This window comes from Callorhinus ursinus, unplaced genomic scaffold (genome assembly GCF_003265705.2).
Source record: "Callorhinus ursinus isolate GAN/ISIS: 27379988/994484 unplaced genomic scaffold, GSC_fseal_2.0 scaffold1, whole genome shotgun sequence".
Taxonomy (NCBI): domain Eukaryota; kingdom Metazoa; phylum Chordata; class Mammalia; order Carnivora; family Otariidae; genus Callorhinus; species Callorhinus ursinus.
In genome coordinates, this window is record NW_027397063.1 from 32,120,008 (window position 1) to 32,131,907 (window position 11,900).

Genomic DNA, 11,900 nt, shown 5'->3' on the forward strand with positions numbered 1-11,900 from the left:
TCTGGTTGAGAAAGAATAGGTTGAATGTAATGCTTATCAAGATGGGAGGAATTGAAGGCAAATTCTGGAACTAGGAGCCCTTCACAGCCTGGTTATAATATTGAGATCCTAAGGGGAAGGACATGGTTAGGATGAACTCCATGGTTGGATCCCATTCCATGGGAAGGATGAACCAAGGAAACTTCCCCTTTCATATCTCAGACTAGGTCCAACCCTCACCTCTTCTTATTTCCTGGAGGATTGATATTCTGAGCCTGAGTCAGTTTTAATATGCATTTAAGATATCATATCTGCTCCAGTATAAAATCTCTGAGAGTAATTTTACTTAGAGTTTCCTATACATTTTAGCTATGCTATATGAAGCCTGAATGTTAAGTCACACAGCTAAGTAGAAATTAATTGTTAAGCTTTGCAGCATTGCATATAAATACTTCTTTCAAAGTAGGTACAATCACTGACATATAGATGCTATAGTGTTCTTCAGGAAGGTCGTGGCAGCTTTTGACCTTTCTCAGCAACAATACCCCACATCGACCTTCAAGGAAATGACACTGGACTGTTACCAAAGCTTTGTTATGTGTTACCCAGAAATATGACTCTCAGTGGTGAATTCCTGTGACTTTCTTTAAATGGATTATTCTCATCAGGAGAAGCAGTATGTGTTAGAGGTGACTACTGATTGAGTTGGCCGGTGATAATTCTTTAGCAGGAAAAGCAACCTGAAATTTTTTGATTTTAGGTTGACTTTATCCTAAAGTGATATTATATGAAATTAAAATATCTTTTTAGAAATAAAATTGTATGCAGAACATAAGGCCTGTTCTTTCATACATTTACTTATTTATGCAGGTAAGGGCACTCCTTCACCAAATAATGTTTTCAAATAATGTTTCAGATTAAACAGATGTAATTTCTTAAATAATAACATTCGTGATCAACAGCACTTTCCCATCAAGCGTACCTGTATTGTAACTCTTTGGGGACAGCAGGTATTGCTATAAAAGTGTATGGTGCCAAATGTGAATTTATCATATGGAGGAAGGAGAGCGATGAAGAGGAAGATGAGCCACCCAATATGGGCATGTAGGCAAGTGTGCAACAGAGCAGGGAGATGAGCAAGTCATAAAAGGAAAAGCCAGGTTTTATCAGGAAACTGGGATGATGGTGGTGAGGTAAGGATATAGTATCTGGAGATTCTGTAAGTAAGTATTAGAGAAATTTTTATTGATAAGTATTTAAAGTTTTCTCCTACTCCCTTTTCATACCAAGCAAAGATGAAAATTTTCACTTCTTAAAAAAAAAAAGTTTAGTTTCTAGACAGTAAGTTTCATATCATTAAGAATTTACATAGTCTTCTAACTCAGCTACTTACACAGTATAAGATTCTACTCTCTGGTATTATCTGCTCTCAGATGCTTTTGCTAAAGCTATTGTTTCAAAAACAACTAAAAAAAATCTTTAGGAGAAAATGGCCTGTAGGTGTTTGCCATTAATTTTCTGACTGGGGGTACCCCCAACCACGGAAACAGAAGGCACGGGGTAGCACACACTGTTAGTTGTCTGCTCACGTGCATTCCCCGGCTTCTGCCTGATGGCACAACCCTGGTTGGCCTTGTGGGCTGTGTTTCCTGGAAAGAGCTCCATTTCAGCCTTGGGGTAAATCTTGATTAGCTTAAGCCAAATATGGTGATTCATTCTATCTAGTTATTGATTTAGGCGTGTGCATGTCACGCACTCCTGGTCAAGGAGATATTAAAGAAAGTCATCCGGGGCTGTGTCAGTTCTTAATTTCTTGCCTCTGAGCTCTGAGCACACCTTTCCATACACGCTCTTTGATAACCATTTCCCTTTTAAGTAAATATGATGTTAAGATTTTCAGTAGAGGGCGCTAGAGGGATTGGCTTCCAGCAATTTGCAGCCTGAGCTGCGGGTGTGAGGACACGGGTGGAACTTGCCTCGGGTCCTGAACGCGATCTCTTTGTGACCTTGGCCTAGCAATAAGCTGGCTGGCTAACGTGGGGCTACCTGTGACCCGAGGCGTGGGGGTATGGGAGGGGGGAATCTGCACAGAGAGACAGCTCCTACTCCAAGCCACTCCCTGCCAGCCCTCAGGCTCTGAAGGCGCCCCCCTCTCCCCTCGCCCAAAGCGAGCCTAGACTTCCACGGGACGCCCACGCCAAGGTAGCTGACCCCTCTGCTGCCGCACCTCCACTGGGTAGGGGGCTGCCTATGGTTTGCCCAGCAGCTACAGACTCCAGCAGGTCTGGTTAAACTAGCCAACCTCCTTGCTATCCGGTGGCTTAAAGGCATCTTCTCCAAGGCCTGAAATGCTTCCAAGTTTGTCTTTCCTTGCATACCCTCCATTAGCCCTAGCGTCCCATATACAGGTTCCTTACATCTTATAGTTACTGTTTTATTGTAGCTAATAATTCTTTTATTAACGTTCCCATGTTAAATCTACTGTGAGATTTCTATGTCCTGATTAGATCCAGGCTGCTAGGGGGGGTTTCTGGGATAGAAAAATCATAAAAATCAATGAATGAGTTTACCTTGCATTTTTCGGTCTCAGAATGTTAATACATGCAACCCGTGGAATTTCAGCAGTCATCTCTGGCCAATGGAAAGAGACAAATGGAAAGATCCTGAATTTTTGATGCCATAGCTCTGCTATTGAGTTAATCAACCCTGGTACAGTCCTACTGGCAGACTTATGTAAAGTGGGGTTTTACATACCCTCACATTTAAACTACTCTTGGTTGGGGGGGCGCCTGGGTGGCTCAGATGGTTAAGCGTCTGCTTTCGGCTCAGGTCATGATCCCAGGGTCCTGGGATCGAGTCCCACATCGGGCTCCCTGCTCCTTGGGAGCCTGCCTCTCCCTCTGCTTCTCTCTCTCTCTCTCCCTCCGTCTCTCATGAATAAATAAAAAATCTTTAAAAAAAAAATAAAAAAAAAATAAAATAAACTACTCTTGGTTGAGGTTTCAATTACTGGCAGCACAAAGCTGTACACAAAGATGTATAATGTTAAAGTCATAATTATTCTAAAGTTGTTTTTTTTTTTTTTAAAGCAGTCATATTGTCTCTTAGTAATCCTAGGTGATGACATGGACTATTTGTCATTAGGCTGTATTACCCATCTTGCTTAACAAACTCACGGTTACAACCCATAACACCCTTAGTTTCCTTTGACTGCTACATATATTCAAGTCCCTTATGTCATTAAATTACATAGGCATTTAAAAAATTAGTTTTCCTTTCTGATTTTGTTGAATTTCTATCAGTCTTTATGGCAAAAGAATTCATTGATATGGGGGCCCTGTGTGTTATTTTCTTGGAGGCTGAAACATCCCCTAAATATCAGAAACCTAGAATGGTCTTTTCCTGGAAAAGAGACCCTTCAGTAGATTTCCAGGTTCTCTATGGCCATGCAGCAGGATATAATGCTTCCATGTAAGCCTATATTTGGAATTGATAATATTCATGGGCAAGAAAAAAAAATCAGGATGCTCAAGTATACCATCTCACACTGCCCGTGAATACGAATTTCATCCTCAGTTAAAAGGAAATCTTTCCAGAGTGGGATGGGCTTCAAGGAAGACATTGGCCACATGGTTTTTGTGAGTATGCTCTGCTTATCACCCTGTCCTTCTACCACCACTTTGCTCTTTTTTTTTTTTTCAATGTGTGGTTACTGGGGTTTCCTTTGCCTCCTGTGACTTCTCATAGGTTTCTGCCAGAAATATGTCCAGCACTCTAGGTATCACAAGCCCCACCCCATTGGAACCAGTGATTAGAACTCTTTCCATGGAAGAAAAAATGTCTTCAAATAACTCACACATCCCGCCCCACCTGTCTACTTCCTCATCCTCCCTCCCATGAATAGGACAATGCATCCAGTTGTTTCTGTGCTGTCTCTTCATGCCAAGATCTCCATGAGCTGGTTCTTTCATTCTCTTCTTCACAAAGTGGCTTGCCAGCATTCCTTTCAAGTGCTGCTTCCGTTCTAGGCTTTGGGAGACCCAGCAGCATCCCTGAATCCTTCTTGGACAGATCTGGTGGACTGCACGGCTCTTTTAGTGGATAATGACGTACATGCTTTCTCATGGAGTGACCTAGGTGGTCTGGCTACTACTGAAGTCCATCACTGCCTTACTCACAGGAAAGGAAGCCTCAGACTAAAGTTAACTGTTGGTGTTCATTTCAGAAGAAATAGGATCCAGGACTTAGATAAGGTTTGAGGGGCAGAAGAAGAGTAGCAGAAATATCTGGACTTCCTCTTATTGCTCACCTTCAATGTGATTCCCCCACAATGCTCAAGGACACTTGTTAGTCTAAGAAAATGAAGGTGAGACCCTACATATCTCATGGGGTATGAGGGTAAGGAGCCCCTCAACATAAGGTTGTGAGCCCCAGAAACCAGAACCCCCAAGAAGCCCCCCTCCCAGGTGAATGGTATCCTTGACATTTCCATTCTCAACCCTGCCATGCATTATTGTCATAACTGATGACCTTCTGTTCAGAAAATGTCTGATATTTGATTTCATTTAAAAAATCAGAAAAATAAATGTCAGTGATTGTACCTTTTTGAAAGTCATAGAAACCTCCAAAGATAAAACACAAAACTCAAAAGCTGAGTTTGAGAAGCTATTTATTTTACACTGGGGGCAAGGAGCCTGAAAATTAAAAATGAAGAGGGTGGCTTCCTTTTGTGAGTTTATTGAGAGCTGGTCTACATTCTTGCAGAGTCCTTGCTTCTGTTAGCAACAAAGGTAACTCCTAAGATAACATTAATGATTGGTCTCTGTGGCCCCATTCTGCTTGACCTGCCTCACATCTATTCTATCTGAATGGTGATGGATTAAATGAGGACTGCTGCTGTCGCCCTCATCAGGACACTTCACAAGTGATCTTGACTTCTCACACCTCAGCACGGCCAATCCCGAGTCTCTCTTCAGGAGACAGACCTCTAGTCTTAAAATCATTAAGGTCAAGATAGAACAAGAGGCTTCCTCATTTCCCACTTCTCCTTGTGCTAGGGACAACATAACTTTATCTTAATTAAACATTTTTGCACTGTGCTCCCATACTATTTTTTTATGTCTAGGAATTTAACCTGAAAATTATAGCTGTATATAAAATTTTAGCTGTAGGGTATAATTATAAAATTACAAGTCAATATGTATACAGATACATGGAATATATCTGTATTTAGCATATATATATTTACCCATCCTTATCATGTAGCTCTTGCAAAATATTTGATCATCTAAGAAAATATTTATCTTTGGTGTCAGGTCAAGTTCCAAATGAGAATGGTATGCTATATCTACATCATCTTAGGTCACGCGTGTCTATATATGCCATAAGTATATCCACATCCGTAGCAGCTACGTCATTTATGAGATTTATCATCCTCACCATCTGTCCCTTCTTCCCCCCACTATCTCCTGCACCCCTCTCCTACCCTCCTCCATCTACTATCCCCTCAAATCTTAACTATGTTACATCTTGGAGTTAAGATTGTAGCCGGTTTATATTTTCTTCTCTCTTCTTGCCTGTATTTTGTAATTTTTCTCTAATTGTATGTAATTTGGCTTGTTCTATAACTCCTACACAACTTCCTGTAATGACTCATGATTAGAACTTCAGAAGCCTCAGAAATATCCTTAGCCATAAATATTATAATAAAAAGGTCATTCTGTCTGAATTATTAGTGGTTTCATACAGTTTGACTGGTTCTCAGTTTACACAGACTCTGAGAGCTGGAAAAACCTTTATCCACACCAGTCCCTCATCTTAAGGGGAGTAAACTGAAACCCAGAGAGGCTGACACTCAATCAAGGCAACATAAGATGTCACAGAGTTGGTGGTAAGTCGAAGTTCTCACCATACAATAGCTCTTATGACGAGAATATGAATTTGTTTGAAATTCCTCTGGTTTGCTTCAGTGGCTGTTGGAAAACATTCATACCTAATATACACATGCTTAAGTGTGACGACAGAGTTACCATCTCTAAATCAGAATATTTCAGATGAAAGAAAAAGTCAAAATTCTGATATGTGTGACAAATTAAAATATGCTGTGCTCAGGATAGCTTCAAATTGTGCATTTAATGTTATTTCATTTTGAAAGGGGAACTTATCAACACTGTCCATTATAAAAAAAGAATCTGACAGAAGATCTCATGCTAGCAAAATTCAAGCTGTAGACTTTATTCCTTAAGAATGGAATGTCAATATTTCAAGAGTCTTCTCAGCATTGTTACTTTTGAGATCAAAATTTATTATAAAAATCGGGTACAAGCTTCAAATAATTTTTACACTTATTATAATGGGTGTGGGGTAAAAAGAATTGTCATGGTTGAAGTACGGTAGTAGTTTTATCTTGCCCCGACTACATTTTTTTGTGTTTGCAAAAAAATCTCTGTGCATCCTACCTACCTCCTTCCACCCAATGCACACAAATTGACAACCTAGAACAGACCATTCTTGGTAAAACTGCACCACAGAAATTTGCAAAGATCTCCCTTTGAGCTCCTGGTTCCCTGATTTCCAGTTATTTGATTTGGTTCAGTCTGGCGTGTTGCTTGTGTTTATACAGTGTAAGAAGACATCTGCTGCCCACCAGAACTCATCATGATCTGTGGCACTTCCCAGCTGATGGCTATCCTATTTATATTAATTGAATGCCGTGTATTCTGCATACGCTGGTGATTATCCTCATTCATTTCAGTTCCTAAAGACTCAGGATTCCTCTACGTGCTCTTACAACATTGCCCTACTCATTTGGCTCCAATTAGCTTCAGCTAACGAAAATACATTACAACAAACCTCTAGTTACCATTGCTGGTTCTTGTGATATAATTTGTGAGCTTTTAGCCCTTGAAAGTAAAGACACTGGAAATTAAGTTATAGTATCTTTTGTAGGGCTGAGAAATATTAATTGCAGGAATCTGAGCTCACTTCCTTAAAGAAGGTTTGTGATTTCTATTTAACTAATAAATGTTGACATAATTGAAGAGCTATAAGCTCCATATGTTGGACTTTCTGCAGAAGTTCTGATTATACCCTTGTTCAATTAAGTAAGAAAATGCTTTGGCATTAACACTACGTTGTGGTTTATTTGCACTTAATATTTTAAATTGTATTGGGTGGTTAACTCATCCAATGGAACTTTGTTAGGAATTTATTAAAAGATAAAAAAATCTATCCTCCAATTATAAAAAAGTGTCATTAGTTACTAAACTTATGTATTTTTAAATTAAATTTTTCTCAGTGTACTGATTTTTCCATTCTAGTGTCCTATTTTAGCTCTAGAATCTTAGATCAGACTCATAGCTTTTATTTTAAAGATAATAGTCTTTGCAATGACGTTTATGAGTAATGGAGATTATTTCAAAGGATCTTTTTAGATGTTCTTAAGACACTTGAAGAAAATTAAGAATGGATCATAATAGATCCTACAACAAATTATATTGCCTTATTTCTTAATAAAAAAGTTATAACCAAGAAGTTCAGCAATTTTCCTGTCTTTTAGACTGGTGTTTGCATATTACACAACCATCCTTCATGGTATAAAATCTGGATTTTGATCTGTTTTGAAATATAATCAATTATCATATATTAGTTTGAGGAAATTTCATTGCTAAATTATAACCCCAAGCAAAAAGTCTTTCTACTTATCATTCCTTTGAAAGTTTTAGTTTTTAAGTGGTGTTCTCCTTTCGTTTTACGTTTTTTCCCCTTCCATCCCAAACTTGAAAAGACAAGGCCAATCATAGTCAAATACCGTAAAAGCTGTGCTCCCATGGTTTTTATGTAAAGTTAATAAAATAAATAAGAGGCAGCTGTGCATTTCAGGAAATCACTCCATTGAGGGGTTCTGGGAATATTACAACCACAAGTGTGAAGCTGGAGTCACCAGAAACCCTCCATGGAATTACAGCTCCATAAATCAAAATTTGCTCCATTTTACCTTTACAATATAACTCTGCATTCTATGTAGTGCCTCTCTGTGACAGCATTCCTACTGTTATCTTTTTAATTATCATGGACCTTCTCTTTTCCTGTTCCACCAGCTTGGGATTTTTTTTTTTTTTTTTTTTGGCGGGGGGACTTGGCTGTGTGCTTGATTGTAGTGGGTCTCAAACATTCTGGGTCTAGGGACCATGACATGGTAATAAATCCCTCTCTCTTGCCACGATGAAGTAAGAAAGAGAGAATGAATATGAAAACCATGAGGCATTTTGATAACATTTCATGGAGGCATATAAAAAATATGTCCATGCCTGCTTGTAATATCATACATGTTATTAGGTCCACGGACCAGCAGGTAGACCACCTAGAAGCCCCTGCAGACTACTGAGTCTTGTAGTTGACTGATAGGCTGTGAGTTACTAGTTTTGACAATCACTGCAAAATATAATTATCATTCTTCTCTTTAACCTGTGTGTTCCTTGGTGACAAACCTGGTGAATTATTTTTTCCCAGGATTTCTTGTTCTTATCTATCTTCTCTACCCTCATTTTCTCTTAAGGTATTAGTAAAATTTTAGTTTCTTTAATTGAGAAAACACTGTGCAGTTTCTTCTAGCTAAGCAGAGAAAACACCAAAACGCCAAAAAAAAAAAAAAAAAGGACCAATCAAGAGCCTGGGTTCAAATTCTGATCTTTATCATTTGTTATCTCTATAACCATGGGCAAGTTACTTAGTCTTAAATGTCTCAATTTTTTCCCATTTTGGAAATAATATAAATATCCATCTCCTAAGATTGCACTGAGATCTGTTACTAAACTTTTGGTGTGTAACAAACCACCCAAACTTAGTGGCTCAATGCAATAAACAGTTACTATTTCTATAACTCTAGGGATTGGCTACAAGGTTCTTTCTGATCTGGGGAGACTGGCTAGAGAAGGGCTGTTTAGAATGGTTTTATTTACATGTCAGTAGTTGGCAGGCTAGTTGGTCTAGGGAGGCCTCGCCTCAGGTCTGCCAGATGGGTGGGTATCATCTGCTGGATGGGCAATATGTCTCTCACCATCCAACAGGCTGACTCATGCTTCTTCACATGGTGCTGGCGGGGCAGCTAAAAAGAGTAAGTCTGTTTTCAAGGCTGTACTTGCATCATGTTTGCTAATGCTTCCTGACTAAAGCAAATCACATGGTCAAACCCAGATTGAAAGGATAGAGATTTAGGCTCTACCCCTTGATAGGAAGAGTGGAAATTCATATCACGGAGGAGCATAGTTCAAGGATGGGTGGAATTTGTGCCTTTTTGCAATTTGCCGCATGAGGATGAGGATGACAGTAGTGCTGAGATGAAGTGCTTAGTGTCAGTGATGGCATTTAGTGAGAGTTCAAATAAATTTTATCTGTGATTCTTCATCATGTTCATAATTAGCACCACCCTCACACCCAGCTCTTGCCATCAGAGCTAATTTGTGTAGCTCTCTCTTTTATATGTAAAAGAGAAATTATATCAATTTAGATGCTGTTGAAATTCTGATCTTCAATTTCTGAGTTTATTACAATATTCTCCCAGGTGGACTCTCTTTAAGAAGGTGAGTACCAGGGGCGCTCAGTTGGATGAGTGTCTGACTCTTGGTTTTGGCTCAGGTCATGATCTCATGGGTCGGGGGTTAGAGTCCAGCGTCAGGGCTCTGCATTCAGTGGGGGTCTCCTTGAGGATTCTCTCCCTCTGCCCCTCCCCCCACTTGTGCAGGTGCTTTTTCTCAAAAATAAATCTTAAAAAGAAAAGGTGAGTGACATGGTCATTATAGGAAAAAAATATCTCTCCATTTTATTCTTGACACTGTTGCCAGAGTGATACATACAAAAAGTCTGGATTTTCTCCTTTTTAATTTCTAACTTTCCAACCCTATTTTCCACAATATTTTCAGCCTGCCCCTAAACCAAACCTACATGCCTTGAATTACTGCTTGAACTTGCTGGAACTTGTTGCAAATGCATATCCTTCTGCCTGCAATCTTCTCCAGTCCCAAATAGAGAATTGGAACTTTTTGACATGTATGGTTTTAGAAGACTCTCCCTTACATCTCCTGCAGAGACAAGAACTCCCTCTTCTGAGTTCCCATAGCATTCTATACATGTCATTTCATTCCACCAGAGAATTCTTTTCAACAGAGCACTCTAGGTAGCTACTAACATTTAACTGTTTAATACATGAACTTACAATCTAAGGCTCCATTCTCACTATTGTGAACAGTCCTTTTATAACTTTTTGTAAATGCTGTCTATGCTCACAGTTACATAAAAACATAAACCAATAAATTGGTACAAAGTGAGGGAATCATTCGTTAGTGGTGAAAAGAGTTGAAATACGTGCATGATCAGAATAGATGAGTGACATTAAGGAATCTGTGGGGTCAATTCAAGCAAGATTTAGACATTGGAAAAACAAATTTCATCTTTCAGAATAAACAGGCAACTGCCTCAGCAATATGTATGCTCCCCTGCGTGAGGCTAGGATCGATCACAGAAGGGCAGTGGAGAGTGGAGGTTAGCTGCTGTAATGCTGAAAGGAAACTAGACCAGTTCATCAGTTGATTATGAGCTCCCTGAAGGTGGTGACAATTTTTCTATGCTTTATTTTGTGGTTGTGGGCACACTGTATAGTGCAGGACACCTGAAAAAACACTGTGAATAACTATATCTATGGGATGAATAAAAAGATTCATAATGTAGGACCCAGTTTTATGTCACATAATGAATATACACTTTTTTGCCCATTAACACTAAATGTGAGAACAACTTCTGGTCCGGGGAATAACTTTCATCAGAAGAAATGAGTATACTTATCTTGGTCAATATTCTCTAACTTTTCCTGAAGTCTGTTGATTCCCCTGGATGCAAGGATATTGGAACTACATCAACTTCCTAGAGTTCATACCACTCTAGTGGGAGAGTTAGTGGAAGACGAAGTTGGACTCGGGAGGATCAGTCCAGATTAGACAATTGACCCATCTCTGTTGTAAGTGTCTGCTATAGGATTTATTGAAGAATAGGCATTTTACCTGGGACATTGTTCATGCATATGACCTGACTTCTACCCTGAGATAATCTTGGTATTATTCTTTCTTTAGACAGAGGTCTCCATTGTTGGTTTTAACCCTTCATGGACATTTGCCAATGTCTGGAGACATTTCCAGTTGCCACACTGGACAGAGAGTGTTATTGGAATCCATTGGATAGAGGTCGGTGCTGCTGCTAAACACCTACAATGCACCGGACAGCCCCTCGCAACACAGAATCATTTGGCCCCAAATGTCAATAATGGAATATTGAGAAACCCTGCTTTAGCATGTGTCTAGTTTTGGCCTGGCTCAGATGTTTGGATTTCCATTCCTTGATAAGATTATGCCTAAATAGTGAAGTGTAATTCTTCCACCTTTCATTTTTATTGACATGTAATTGATACAAAAACTGTATATAAGTGTAAGGTGTACAGCATAATGATTTGACTCACATATATTGTGAAATGATTATCACAAGAGGTTTAGTTAATATCCGTGATCTCATTATAGAGACAAGACAGAAAGAAAAAAAAAGTTTTTTTTTTTCTTGTGATGAGAACTCTTAGGATCTAGTCTCTTAACAACATTCAAATATACCACACAACAGTGGTAATTCTAATCATCATGTTGTACATTACAACTAGTACTTTGTCTTAAAACTGGAAGCTTGTACTTTTTGACTATTTTCATCCAATTCCCCATCTGAAATATAATTCTCTAATATGTTTTGGAATGACAATAATTTTTATTAAATATAGCATTGATCATTTTCTTTCCTTGAATGTAAAATCTTTAAAGATTTAAGATTAAATGGTTTTGGAGGTATTTTAAATGAAGCAGAAACTGACTAATTGAACCTAAAAAAGC